At 43.4% G+C, this 13,293-nt stretch overlaps 1 protein-coding gene across 1 annotated transcript in view; it reads right to left on the bottom strand.

Moving 5' to 3' along the window:
* The window catches only part of flrt2 (fibronectin leucine rich transmembrane protein 2), a 37,717-nt gene extending 25,131 nt beyond the window's left edge, over positions 1-12,586 (bottom strand). The window contains exon 1 of the mRNA XM_080453958.1: positions 12,069-12,586. The gene's annotated coding sequence lies outside the window, so the exon portion shown is untranslated. The remainder of the gene's footprint in view (positions 1-12,068) is intronic.
* Positions 12,587-13,293: the final 707 nt, after the last annotated feature.

The following is a 13,293-nucleotide window of genomic DNA, read 5'->3' as shown; positions in this document are numbered from 1 at the left end:
CAATAGTGAAAGGGTAAGTCATCTCTGAATAACAAAACACATGTTCAAGCCTAGGGTGTCCTGAGGAGCCACTGTTCCATTAGCCACTTAAGCCCTGCATACTTTGTCGTATGACAAATGGTGAAAAGGGCAAATCTACAAGCTCACATTGTGTCACATCATTTTAGCTATTTTTGAAGAAAAAAACCCTGAAAAAACGTATATTACATGCCGCAAAACAGCTGGTTACATTTCTTGGTGCATAATTGCAACGATAAGAGCCTTTAAGTGCACTTTAAGTGTAAAATTCCATCAGAAAGGCTTAGAACTCCTCCTTGTGTCCCTGAATGAGTATTAGGTATTAGGGGAGAGAAAGAGGAGAGCACTTGACCCCCATTGTCCCCACGTTCAGTCATATTTCCCTGTCAGGGTAATGGTCCCATGCTGCCTCCTCTTTCTCTACCATATCAGTGTCAAAGTCGAGGTGTAACACAGGCATGCAGCAACACGGATAGATGCACATATGCATACACACACACTCACACGTACATTTGTCATTGTCATTGCAACACGAGTTCATCACCCCCATCAAGAAAGCTACATCTCATCCTTTCAGGGAGAGAGCTACTGTACACACACACACGCACTTAACGCACGCACGCACGCTTAGAACTCGGCTTTACATGTTGGCATTCCAGGATGTGCGTGTTTTATCTGCATTCTTCCCGTCACATTATGCCTTCTTTGACATTTATCTCAAAGCAAAACAAATTGCACAATGGAGCACGTTATAAATACAGCGGCGCTAAAAACAAACCCCCCAAACAAACATGATACGTGGGAACTGGTATCCACAGCCGTGCCGACGCGAAGAACACCAAGACGTTTTTAGTGTTCAGTTTGAGTATTCGAGTATTTTGTTTTTTTTTATTGCATTGTTAGTTGTGTTTATTTTATGTTGCGTCTTGAGACACAACTGTTGACATAGTTTTGTGTCTGGGGGAATAATAATCTATTCTGTTTGATCTGTGTGTGTATGTATGTATGAGCAATAATAAGAAATCTACATATGGTGTGAATGGATGACTGACAGTGATACTGACAGACTCGAATGCCGTGTAAGAGTTCACAGGCTCGTGATTGAATATAAATGAGGCGGTTTTGTTGCAAATAATGATGCGGTTTTACACAAATGCGTTGGTTAATTTCTCTCTTTCTTTCTTTCTTTTTTTGGTGGAAATAGGACCACTTTGAATTATGATCCGGTAGGAATTCAGTGGTTTTATTTCTGAGGCGGAGTTCTTTTTTAGGAATAGTCTCTTGAAACCACCGTTACTTTTACACGTCTGGGTCCATTTATGTGAACAGTCCCTGCTGTACAATTTCTCCTGTGTTAGCAATACTCTTGGACTTGGTTTTCACCAACTCCCTATTTACTCCCCCCCCTATCCATATCTCTACTTCTGTCTTCATCTCTCTCTCTCTCTCTCTCTCTCTCTCTCTCTCTCTCTCTCTCTCTCTCTCTCTCTCTCTCTCTCTCTCTCTCTCTCTCTCTCTGTTTCTCTCGTCTGACTACAACATGTGGGAGACAGAGACACAGCAGGTTTTCGGAGTGGAAAATTGATTATAAATAGGCGATGTGAGGGATCCATGGTAATAATGGCGGAGAGTGCTCTGTCCCGCAGTACAATGTCGCCACAAGCTATCAGCTGCCTTAGCGCCATGCTTTGATGCTGCCCAGTGCATATTCTTCTGCTTTGACACTGGTAAGCCTATATGCCTCTAGAGAGCTCGGCAGGGGGTCAACTAATAGGCCCACTGCCATCTTCCCCTTTGCTTTGGAAAAGTGGCAACAGCAATTTTATTCCCTCTCCTTTTTTTTGCTAAGGACCTGGTTACAGAGTACAGTAAGTGCAGCTCCCACAAACCCAGATGGGGGGGACGTGCTGGAGCAACAGCCATGCAAAAGAGACAGGCTACGGAGTGTACTGTAAGTAAGCGGCTACCATATTTAGGGCCAACACAAACTGACTCACACCTTGGAATCTTTCAATTTGCCTGTAATAAATTGCAGTGGGAAGCAATTGCAGGGGCCATGTGCTGAGGAGGTTGAAATTGAAGCCTCTCTCGTGTGAGGACACTCAGGCGAAGAGAACAGTGGGGTGGTGTTTTGTTTTTTTTCTTAACAGGGATCGGGGGGGGGGGGGGCTCACTAATTGTGCCTCTGACGGGCTAGCTGAGCAAATGGAAACAATATACAATCACAGAATGTAATGCAATGCATATGCAAACGCGCATATGGGCGTGCGAACACACAGCCTCAATGAAACGGAACGTCCTTGTCAAACTGACGAAGGCAAAGCAATATTTGCGCCTCAGTGTAACACGTCGAGTCGCTGCTCAGCATGCACGACAGCGCATCTCCTCACAACAGGATGGGGGGGAAAAAGAGGATGGCATTGGCAACACATGCAGCCGCTTAAGTATCTATCCAAGCAATTGACCGTATTCAGACAGCGGCCATTTTGGTCTCACATCACTCTTGGCCGGGACAAAAGAGTAAAATGGCCACCATGTGAATACGGTCACTTACACAGCCAGCACTGCAGCTTTGCGAGAGAGACGGATCTAAGTCCTAGCTAGTGTGTAACATAGCTTAATATTTTCTGTACGTCCTTCGTCTAGATGACCTCGGTCAGCCCGTGTAGTAATATACTCCCGATGTTCCGCTGCTGGGTTTGTTTTGGGCCCTATCCCCTTCCTGCTGCATTAGCGCCCAGCTGAGTGGTGGCCTGAACCGTTTTTCTTTAACTGCAGGTGGCATTGGTGACATGCATTAGTCCTCCTTTGCCCTCTCAACGGAGGAGCAAAATGCAGACTCCCTGGTGCGTTATACCCAGACGTCGTAACCGGATAAAGGCCTCTGAGGTGGGGTGAGATTGAGATGGGGTTGGGCTGGGGGGCGCTGGGGGCGGGGGTGGACTGGCGTCTGAGCCACAAGTGGAAACACAGGCAGAATCTAATAAGAGTCCAACCCGCAGTGATGCAGACGGTATCAAAACAAGTATGGGGTTCTTTTGCAGGTAATTTGGTCTTGGCTGGGTCTAAAATGGTGTTACCCCCCCCCCCCCACACACACACACACACACACACACACACACACACACACACACACCACCACCATCATGCTCCCTCATCACTGCTCAATTTCACCTCAGTTAGAAGCGGTTCATTGCTTTTACAAGAAAGGCATATTTTGGCTGGTGGGACAGATTCCATTCAGTCCCATTGATTCAAAGTGCATATGGGTCAGCGTCTACAGTGTCTTTAGGATTGCTAATATCGCTCGTGACTGAACAGCTTGTGTTTTTCAGACATTGACCTGATTTTCGTTTTTCCGTTTTTTGTTGTTGCAATAAATACAAATATTTTCGCGAGAATAAAAGCACCAGAAAAGGATTGTTTGAAGCGACGAAGAAAGAGAATGAGAGATTGGCAGAACCTTGACCGCTCGGTCAGCGTGCGGGTATCGGTATCAGATAACGGCGTGCATGTTTTATTGGGTGACGGACAAATAAAGAATAGCAGAACAACGTGTGGGAAGACAGACACTGGCCTAAAAGCCTCCATTCATCCCTGAGTCATGTTTCACTGGGGCTGCAGTGTCAGGTTGGGCCCTAATCTTCTCCAGATGCCCTACCGAGAAAACAACATCTCTGGCTATACGACCACAAGGCATAAGAACAGAACAAAATGGAACGGAATGGACAGATACCTGATAAGGTCATTGATTTGCATGTGTGCATGCATGGTCTGTCTCTCTCTCTCTCTCCCCCCACGGTTGTCTCCACAGGTCTTTGTCTGCCTCATGTGTTGTCCCTGTGTGTCTGTCTCCCTCCTCGCTTTGTCGACCTGATCAAAACGATACCTCCTTCCTCTCCTCTCGTCTCCTCTCTCGTCCTTTCACTCTCTCTCTCTCTGTGCTCAGCCCCGCTTATTGCTGTTGGATGGGAAGAACAAGGACAATATATGCATAACCCTCCGCTGACATGCTGTCTCGTTTGATGTGGGCTTCTCAAACAGATGCCCCATCTCTCTCCAGTGTTATTGGAGATATTATAGCGCTGCATGGTTCTGTCTCTGATTCCCTAACTCCAATGTGTGTGCTAGAATGCTTGCGTGTTTGTGTGTGTGTGTGTGTGTGTGTGTGTGTGTGTGTGTGTGTGTGTGTGTGTGTGTGTGTGTGTGTGGGGGACACATTTCTTCTTATTTGTTGATGGACGAGGACTAACAGGGAGGTTGCAGGAAGGCGACTTTTCATCGCTCTATGCTAGCGGTGGTATTTGGCCCAAATCTGCATGACATCTGCTGAAGCCAAAATCCAAAACATCAATCCATAGTAAATTGGCTGCTGGTTTGATTGATCTTGGACTAACGGTGCGTAATATTTCCGATGTACCCCTTGAGCAAACATCCAACCGCTCCATGAAAACAGCAGTATTAACTTAATACCTTAGTGAAATGCGATGGCCAGTTTCTCACTGTGTTTAATTGTGGTTCTTCTAGTATATCTGCCCTCCCTAATGAAAATACACTATAAACACGCACATATTTACGAGCTATATCCTCATTTGCTCATTCCCATTCGTCGTTGTGTCCAATGAAGCCTTCGGCAATAAAAGTTGAGGAATGGGAGAGGAAGAGAATGGAGAGTAGCAGGTCCTCTAAGCCAGTGGTTCCCAAACTGGGGGTCTGGATCCCCAGGGGGGTCCCCAAATTGTTTTGGGGGGGTCCCCAGATGATTAGCTTAATGTGCAACATTGTTTTCTCACTCAACAGTAAACAAACCAACATACAGTATAAGTGTATACAGGGTATCTGCACATTTGTAGTGACAAAGTGACAAATCTGACAATTGAAGGACTTTTAAGACATTTTTAATACCTCTAAAATTAAAATAATAATAATAAACTATAATACCATTACTACATCAAAAACTAACTATACTATAAAAATTGTAAAACATTGGCATTACCTAAGAAATAGGCAAAAAATGTCTAACTAAAAGTAGTGACTCAACTCCTACAATTCCAAGTGCTTGTCAGGATGGGGGGTCCCCAGTTCAAATATGATTATTCTGGGGGGTCCCCAGTTCAAATATGATTATTTTGGGGGGTCGCGGCCTGAAAAGTTTGGGAACCCTTGCCCTAAGCCACAGTATGAGCAGTAGAGGAGTTGAAATGGAAGCTGAAATGGTAACTAGGGATGAGCCACAGGTCTGAACGAAGGTCATATTAAAAGTGGAATGTGGTCATGCTGAATGCAAGCCAGAGGCTATATTGAGTCAACAAAATCTTGTTTTTCTTAAAAGGAGTCGGGGAAAATATGCCAAGTGAGAGATATTATTGCATGAACTGAAATATAGTAATTTGATTCATTGGAATTTTCGAAGCTAGTGGTGATGTCTACAGAGCACTTTCCAGGAACCAAAAGAAGTTGAAATAAATCAAATCATCCCATTCCAAATGGTAGAATATAACACTTTTTCACAACTAACGAAATAAATGAAGTAAGACTTGAATATGAGGTTGCACCACCTGCTGCGTTGGATTTGTTTGACAGTGTGGGAGTTCAGAGTTGTGCGGCTGATCAGGGGAGGTGAGGAGATGTAAGAATGGATCACACAGGGCCTGGCCTACGCATGCTGTTCGACTGGGCTGACAATTACAGAGCCATTTGCTGTGAAGCTTGTACACGTACAGAGGATGAAACGCAACACTCTGCAAGCAGCTGGCTACGTGAGCTAACTCAGCAAGCGATGTGTAAAATAGAAAAATGGAGTAATGGACGATACGTACAAAATGTCAGAGCTCAAGAGCACACACACATACAGAAAACAAATATGGTCGCTGCTGGGCAGAAACCTTGTATGTCCAAAACCCTTCCTTTTTTATTACTATTTAAAAAATAATATAAAATAGCGAATAGACGATCTACAGGCTTACAACGTGCCACATTGCAATGCTTTGAGAGCTTGTAGATCTGCTATTTTCACGACTTTTGTTCAACACTGTATGATGAAGTAGGGCATTCATTTACAAGAAACACATTTTTAAAGTTGAAATATAGAGATACAAGGTTTCTGCCCAACAGCAATGATATGAATCAGAGAGAAATGGAAAACATGTGCATGTGCGTACAGTACATGCGTGGTAATAATAATATACAGTATATATATATATTATTATAGATAGATATACGATTACACGCACACACCCGCGTGCGCGCACACACACACACACACACACACACACACACACACACACACACACACACACACACACACACACACACACACACTGTATACACCTTTGAGTGCTGTCAAACCATTGGAGTTGTCAGAGCGTGCTTGTGCAATCTGAACGCAGTCAGCTGAAACAAGAGGACAGGCAGTGAAGCCAGGGAACTGGACACACACGGCCATGTTCAGAGACTAATGACACACTCAATTATTCACCAGCCCCATTAATCATCTATTTATTGGAATAAGAGCAGCATTAGCGACCAGAAAGGTCACTCGACTTGAATGTAGCATTAACTACATATCATATATTGATATGATGGATATATATTGGCATATTTTTGTTCTGGTTTTGTCTTGTACTTTATTCATTTATTAATGAATTAATTTATTGATCTACTTACTCACTCACTTATTTATGTCTAGGGTAGCATTTCTTCAAGGTTTACGCTTTCGTTTAAGTGTGTCGGGCAAGGAAAGGCCGTAATTTGACAGCTAACAGGAAGTACTTGCTTATTGTCTACATAGTGTTTTCTTTGGACGGGAGGCTGTTGCTTTATGCTGAGAACCCACATCACTGAACTCCAGCTCCAATGAGCCTGGGTGTTGCAACTACATAAATACCAGCTGATATGTCATTATCTGGCAGAGAAGGGAGATATGAACACCGTGAGAGAGACATGAGAATGACAATGAAATGGGTGCAGTTAAGCGAAATAAACAATTTTTATTCATTATAAAAAATAATCTATAATCGTTTTTAATAAAGTCGATTTTGGTGGGGAATTGAAATTTTCCCTTTTTTGCTTTCACTTAAAAAAAAAAGAGCAGATCTACAAGCTCACAATGTGTGTTTGGAGGATGTAGATTGGCAATTTTTGTGCGATACTGTTGTACGATGAAGTATAGAATGGGGCTTAAGTTGTTAATCGGACATTGATTTGTTGATATATTAAAAAAATTATATCATTAAAATGTGCCTCTCGATTATTCGATTAAACGAAAGGTTATCAATCGTATAAACGTTAAGAAAATAATCGATAATTTGCAGCCCTAGAATAAAGGGGCAGAGAGAGACAGACAGACGGACAGACGGACAGACAGACAGACAGACAGACAGACAGACAGACAGACAGACAGACAGACAGACAGACAGACAGACAGACAGACAGACAGACAGACAGACAGACAGACAGACAGACAGACAGACAGGGAAAAAGTTAAGCTTGCAGAATGCATCAGTGGGTAGAAGTCTTATGTGGTTGGAGGGTAAAGTGGAGGAGTGCGGCTCTGCTGGCCTGGCCCGCGTGGCCAAGCACTCCACATCGCTTTTTAGCTGCCTTCGCCAGGCTCCAAAACAAACAACAATTGCCTGTCCACCCTGCTTACAGACCATAAAACGAGTGTCTCAACTCAGTCGTTGGTACTCTATATAGTGTATTACGCTGTAAGAAATGACAAGGAAGCAAGCTAGCGTTTTCATTTTTATTATTCTGGCTTTCAAGTTCACGGATCGATATGATATTGGAATTAGGTTATCACCCTGGGTGATTGTTTTCCGTCTCTCTAGAAGTTTTGGTTGCTTCATGATCAAAGTAGCTTGTTTCAAGGACAATTCTTGAAAGTGACTATTTTTGTCTTTTTTTTTCCAACTGTGAAAGTAATTACCTATTTGTGTTTTTATCATTTAACCCTATCCTAATCCTAAATATATCACAACAAAATGATCAACTGGTGCACTATAATTTGACCAAGAATCTATTCATATAACTTTTGGATACACATTTTCACCGACCTTGTTAATTTCTTGCAGTGTTGCACATGAGCTTGGGGGGAGAGAGACAAGCCAGTCTTAAGTGGATGCTTTGAATGTTTATAGGGCTTCTCATCCCTAAGTGGTTTAAATTGCAGGGCTCTTCGAGAACAATATGTTACTGTGGCAAATCTGGCAATCAAAGCTGTGATTTTACCTTTGTACTCCTCTGTAAATGACATTCAAAGGTGTTGTCTAATGCAGAGTGATTCATTTTAAGGAAATCATTAGTCTCCCTCCGTTGTCAAATTACATTTCACATTGATCGTGAAGTACCTGACACCTGTCTCGATAATGGAAATTATTTGAAAAACGAGTGTTAATCAGTAAAAAGTATAAACAATTATTAACGGCAGTTGGCGGACACTTTCATGGAGTCATTAAGAGATAAATTCATTTCAGCTTGATCATCTTTATCTTATCTATAGTCTCATTTATATCCTGAGCAGCTGCGTGTTCTCTTCTGCTCCAGAAAGACCATTCCCACATGCTTTACAAAGTCATAGCTATTGAAAGGCTTTAAGGGGTGCACTTTAAGCAATGTTGACTGCACGTCAGTAAACGGATCCAACTCTCTAGACTGGAGCCACCAGAGCAGCCGTGGGAGATTATGAGTGTTTCATGAAATCTAAGGCAATGGACTTTGTCATGGAAGACTGCGCTAGCATCTGTCCAACTGCGCACCAGACATAGAAAATCTGCTAACTGAGACTATTACAATGGACTTTGTGTTTCTTTTTCATTTTGGTGGAAAGAAACCTGCACTGTATACTGTAATTCAAGGATTTGATTCCGCATGCCCAGGTATTACCTTTTCAGAAAACACACATTCACGACATTCCTCGCGAATTACAGAGATGTGTGTTTATTTGAGCGGTGGTAATAAGAATCCGGGCCTTGTCGGCATAGTGTGGGCTGAAAGCTGAGTCACAGATGTATATATAGTATCTTTTTTTTATGGACACTTAGCTTCAATTAACCCTCATTCTCCTCTTTGCCTATAATCACATTATCCTCTGGTATTTGGCTGTGTTTTTCTTTCATCCAGGGGAGCACATCTCCTCCCAAGCCCCATGCCCAGGGGAGGGAGAGGCGATGTGGGTTCTGTGTTTCACAGTAACAAGCTTCTCCCTGTACTGGATCTCTCAGTTGGCTAGAAAGCAATAGTCTATGGTCTGGTCTGGTCTGGTCTCTCTCTCCCCACCCCCTCTCTCTCTCTCTCTCTCTCTCTCTCTCTCTCTTTCTGCCTCTATCTCCATCTGCCAATCTGTCTCTCTCTCTCTGCTGCTTCTGTCTTTCCGTTTCCCATTCTGTCTCACTTTCACTCCCTCTTTCTTATCTTTTCATTTCTCTTTCCCTTTCCCTATCTTTATTTATTTCTTCTCCCTTTCTTTATACCTTTCCTTCTCTCTCTCTCTCCAACCCCCTTCTTTATCCTTCTCCGTTACTGACCCAGCCATCTTCCCTCCCTCTGCTCCCCCTCTCTCTCCCCTGCATATCTGAGCTCTAGCTGCCTCCAGGCCACATCCAGCACCAAACAACGTCTGATTCATGCCTTCATTTTGGCTGCTGGTCATCTGACTCTGGGACTGTGCAGGGTTGTACTTGCTCGTCGTGGGATTGATTCACTATCCCGTCAGTGCCCCAAATCGATTCCAGTGCAACCCCTCTAAATCAGGACGTAAGCGGATACACCAGTTCGATAATTAAAAGAAGGGGATTTTAGATATTCAGATGTTTTAACCCTTTAAGACCGGGAACCCATCTCTGTCGTTTTAAGATTTGTTTGGGCTATTCAAAAATAGCAGATATACAAGCTCATACCGCGGCACCGAGTGCCGGGCTATGAGCTTGTAGATCTGCTATTTTTTGAAAAATCGTGAACATTTTTGCAAATATTAGAATTTTCTTTTTTTTAAGCAGACATTTGTAACTCAAATCTTTGCTTCTGGGGGTCCCTGGAACTACATATTTTACAAATGTTCGCTTAAAAGATTTACACACATTTTCACTATTTTTCAATAATAGCAGATCTACAAGCTCATAGCGCAGCACTGTGAGCTTGTAGATCTGCTATTTTTGAATAGCCAAAGAAATCTAAAATGACATGGATGTGTTCCCGGTCTTAATAGGTTAAAGAAATCGTTTTCATGTATACGCCGCTTGTGGAGCTATCGAATGCATTCTCATACTGTTGATTGAAGTAGAGTTATGTTACCCAAGGGATTTATTAATTCAAGGAGCCATGATAAAATCCACATGGAAAGCCTCTGTGTGCCTGAGCCAACATATTATTTTCAGTGACAATAAATTGTTTCGATGCTCAAATGTGGCTCGGACTTCCATGCAGAACTTTCCGGGCAGACAGAATAATTAATAAGTAAGTTGATGAGTTTCTGCTGAGCAACCCATATTCAAAAAACATGTACTGTGCAAACAACAGAGGGCTTGAACTTGAGTGTTTTCCCCTGCCACACACAAAGGTGTTCCTATAATGTGTCACATTTTTCATGTTATTTTAGGTGCAGGGCTGTGCGCTCTGTTGAACTTGCGGAGTCCTTGTCCACAACCATAGCTGCCGTAGGAAATGTACAAATGTTAAGATCAGTGGTGGATACAAGTTAATTTATGTGAATGCATTTCATGTCACAGATTGCAGGCCAACGACAGTGTACTACTGTATGTAGCGTTAACTACTAACTTAATTAATTTATCATAATGACTACATAATGACTAGTTTTGCTGTTTGTTCATTAATCAGTCCAGTGACTTGGCAGGCTAAATCTCAGGGGTAACTATTAAATTAAAACTGGAAAAAATAGTTGTAAAATAAAAACTAAAAATATAAATATGGATATAGCTATGTGGAAAAGTCGGTAGGATACATAAGGGTGTAATATTAATAGTTTAAACAGCACTGTCTTTTCCATTGTTTATGTTGAGAGTGAGATTTATTCACAGGAGCCATGAGGCATTTACTGTCTAGAAGTACATCACACCTGTTGGATTAATTTGAGCTTCACAGAAAGTATGTGGGCTAAGTGGTTGTTTTCTATTTCATAAATAAGAATTATTGGTTAACAGTCACAAATGGTTGAAATAACTTCAACAAAACTTTTTCTTTTTAAAAACCCTTTGACTGTCATACACTACATTTGTGTCTGAGTAAATTGCACATGAGAGAAAATAACCATGCACTTTAAATGCCTTTATAAAACTCCAACTCCCACAGTGATTAACCTTTTCTTAAGTGCCTTTAGAAGGCAACCGTCTAAAAGGCTGTAACTTTGCCTCAGGGGGGATTGTCACTTAAACGTTGGAAAAGTATAAGTGGTCAGGAAGACAACAGCAGTTTAGTAGATGTACTGGAAAGAACTGCATCAGTAAATAATACATCCGTATAGAACTTCTGATGGTACAGTACTTTTAAGACTTTTAAAAGTTATTTGTCATTATCTGGCTGCATGAGTTGCTCTCAAAACAAAACAAAATCAATTTCTAACTGATTTGTTTCCTGCAGGAGTCCTCAACAATGCAGGGTTTTGACAGAGTGATTCTGATTGACTTAATTATAATTGCTTTAATTAAGTAGTGTCTTAATGGCACTCGTTACAAGTCTGAGACTTGAATTACAATGATACTGAGAGGTGACATTTAGGGTTACGATATTTGAAGTACACATTATAATCATCAGCGTTCATTTAACTCAGTTCCATTTTTGTACAATTTCTGAGTTAAATGAACACGGAGCATTTTACTGTGTAAGCGCAGCTGTGTGTGTGTGAGCCAGGCTCTCTTTGCACTCGCCGACACTTCCACACACACACACACACACACACACACACACACACACACACACACACACACACACACACACACACACACACACACACACACACACACACACACACACACACACACACACACACACACACACATACACGCAAGGACACTCATTAAAAGCAGAAGCCTTACCGTGTTTGGGCAGCCGGTGGTCATCCCCGTGTCAGAGAAGAAGAGAGAGGGCGACCTCTCAGCGCTCCACACACATTCCCTGACGAAGATCCCAGACCAAGAGGACGGGGCGAGCGGGACTCGTTAACTTGAAAGCAGGGGCGGAGGGCGAGCGTAAGCGGGCTGCCGGAGTGTGTCCGGAGGAAACTACAGCCACCAGTCAGCCCTTCAGCAGACACAGACGGACAGGGAGAGAGAGAGGGGGAGAGAGACGGAGAGAGGGGGAGAGAGACAGACAGACAGACAGAGCGGAGAGAATTCAAAGACGCCAGCAGTTTCTCCTTTCCTTTCCTCTTCCTCCTCTCTTTCTCAGAGTGTAACTTAACCCCTGAGGAGCCCCGGCAATGCAAGACACACACACATACACACACACGCGCACACGCACACTCAGAACCAGTTCCAGACCTGTCCCATGCCAGCAATTGCCTCCTCCTCACCCCCTTTCTTTCTTCTTTTTCTGACTCACTCTCTCTTTTTCTCCCCCTCTTCTCTCTTTATCTTTTCTTCTCTTTTGTTGTCTCTCCTTCCTTTTTTTTTTGGGTTTGGTATCATTTAACTCTTGATGCCGTGGCTGCCGATGAGCTCACTGCAGGCTCAGGTTACAAGGGTTGCCTTACGGCTGATTTATACTTAGTCGTACTACGCCGGTATATCACCCACCGGAAACCGCGGATCTACAAGCTCACGACGCGTTGCATCCGCAACGCGCCGTGAGCTGGTAGATCCGCAGTTTGTAGCGTGCGGCACCATCGTACGGCGGAACATAACTTAAGGCATTACTGGAATGCGAGGGCAGCCTGCTGGCAGAGGCTGAGGTGCTGCGCAGGTCAAAGGCTCCTGGGATTGTGTGTGTGTGTGTGAGAAGGCGGTGTGTCAGAGAACAGAGGGTGGAGAGTAGTAGAGGGGTATCTGTCATCTGAGGGAGTTTGAGGGGGCGAGTGTTTGGGGTTTGTGGCGGGAGGGCGGGGGGGGGACAGTCTGGAGTGGCGAGAACAAAACAGGAGTTATAGGGGTTAGAGGTCACGTATCCTGCAAAGAAGGCATGGGCAGAATTGACGGCGCTGGAGGCTGTAGGGACACGAGGACACAAGAGTGCATTTACACCATCTAGACAGAGAGAGACACACACAAACATAGGCAAACACACCCTCTTGGTGCCAGATTTATCGCTCACTTACAGACCGGG

Source organism: Gymnoscopelus braueri, assembly GCF_963280865.1.
Source record: "Gymnoscopelus braueri genome assembly, chromosome: 16".
Taxonomy (NCBI): Eukaryota; Metazoa; Chordata; class Actinopteri; order Myctophiformes; family Myctophidae; genus Gymnoscopelus; species Gymnoscopelus braueri.
Note: the sequence above shows the minus strand (reverse complement) of the source record. Positions and strands in the feature narration are given on the sequence as shown.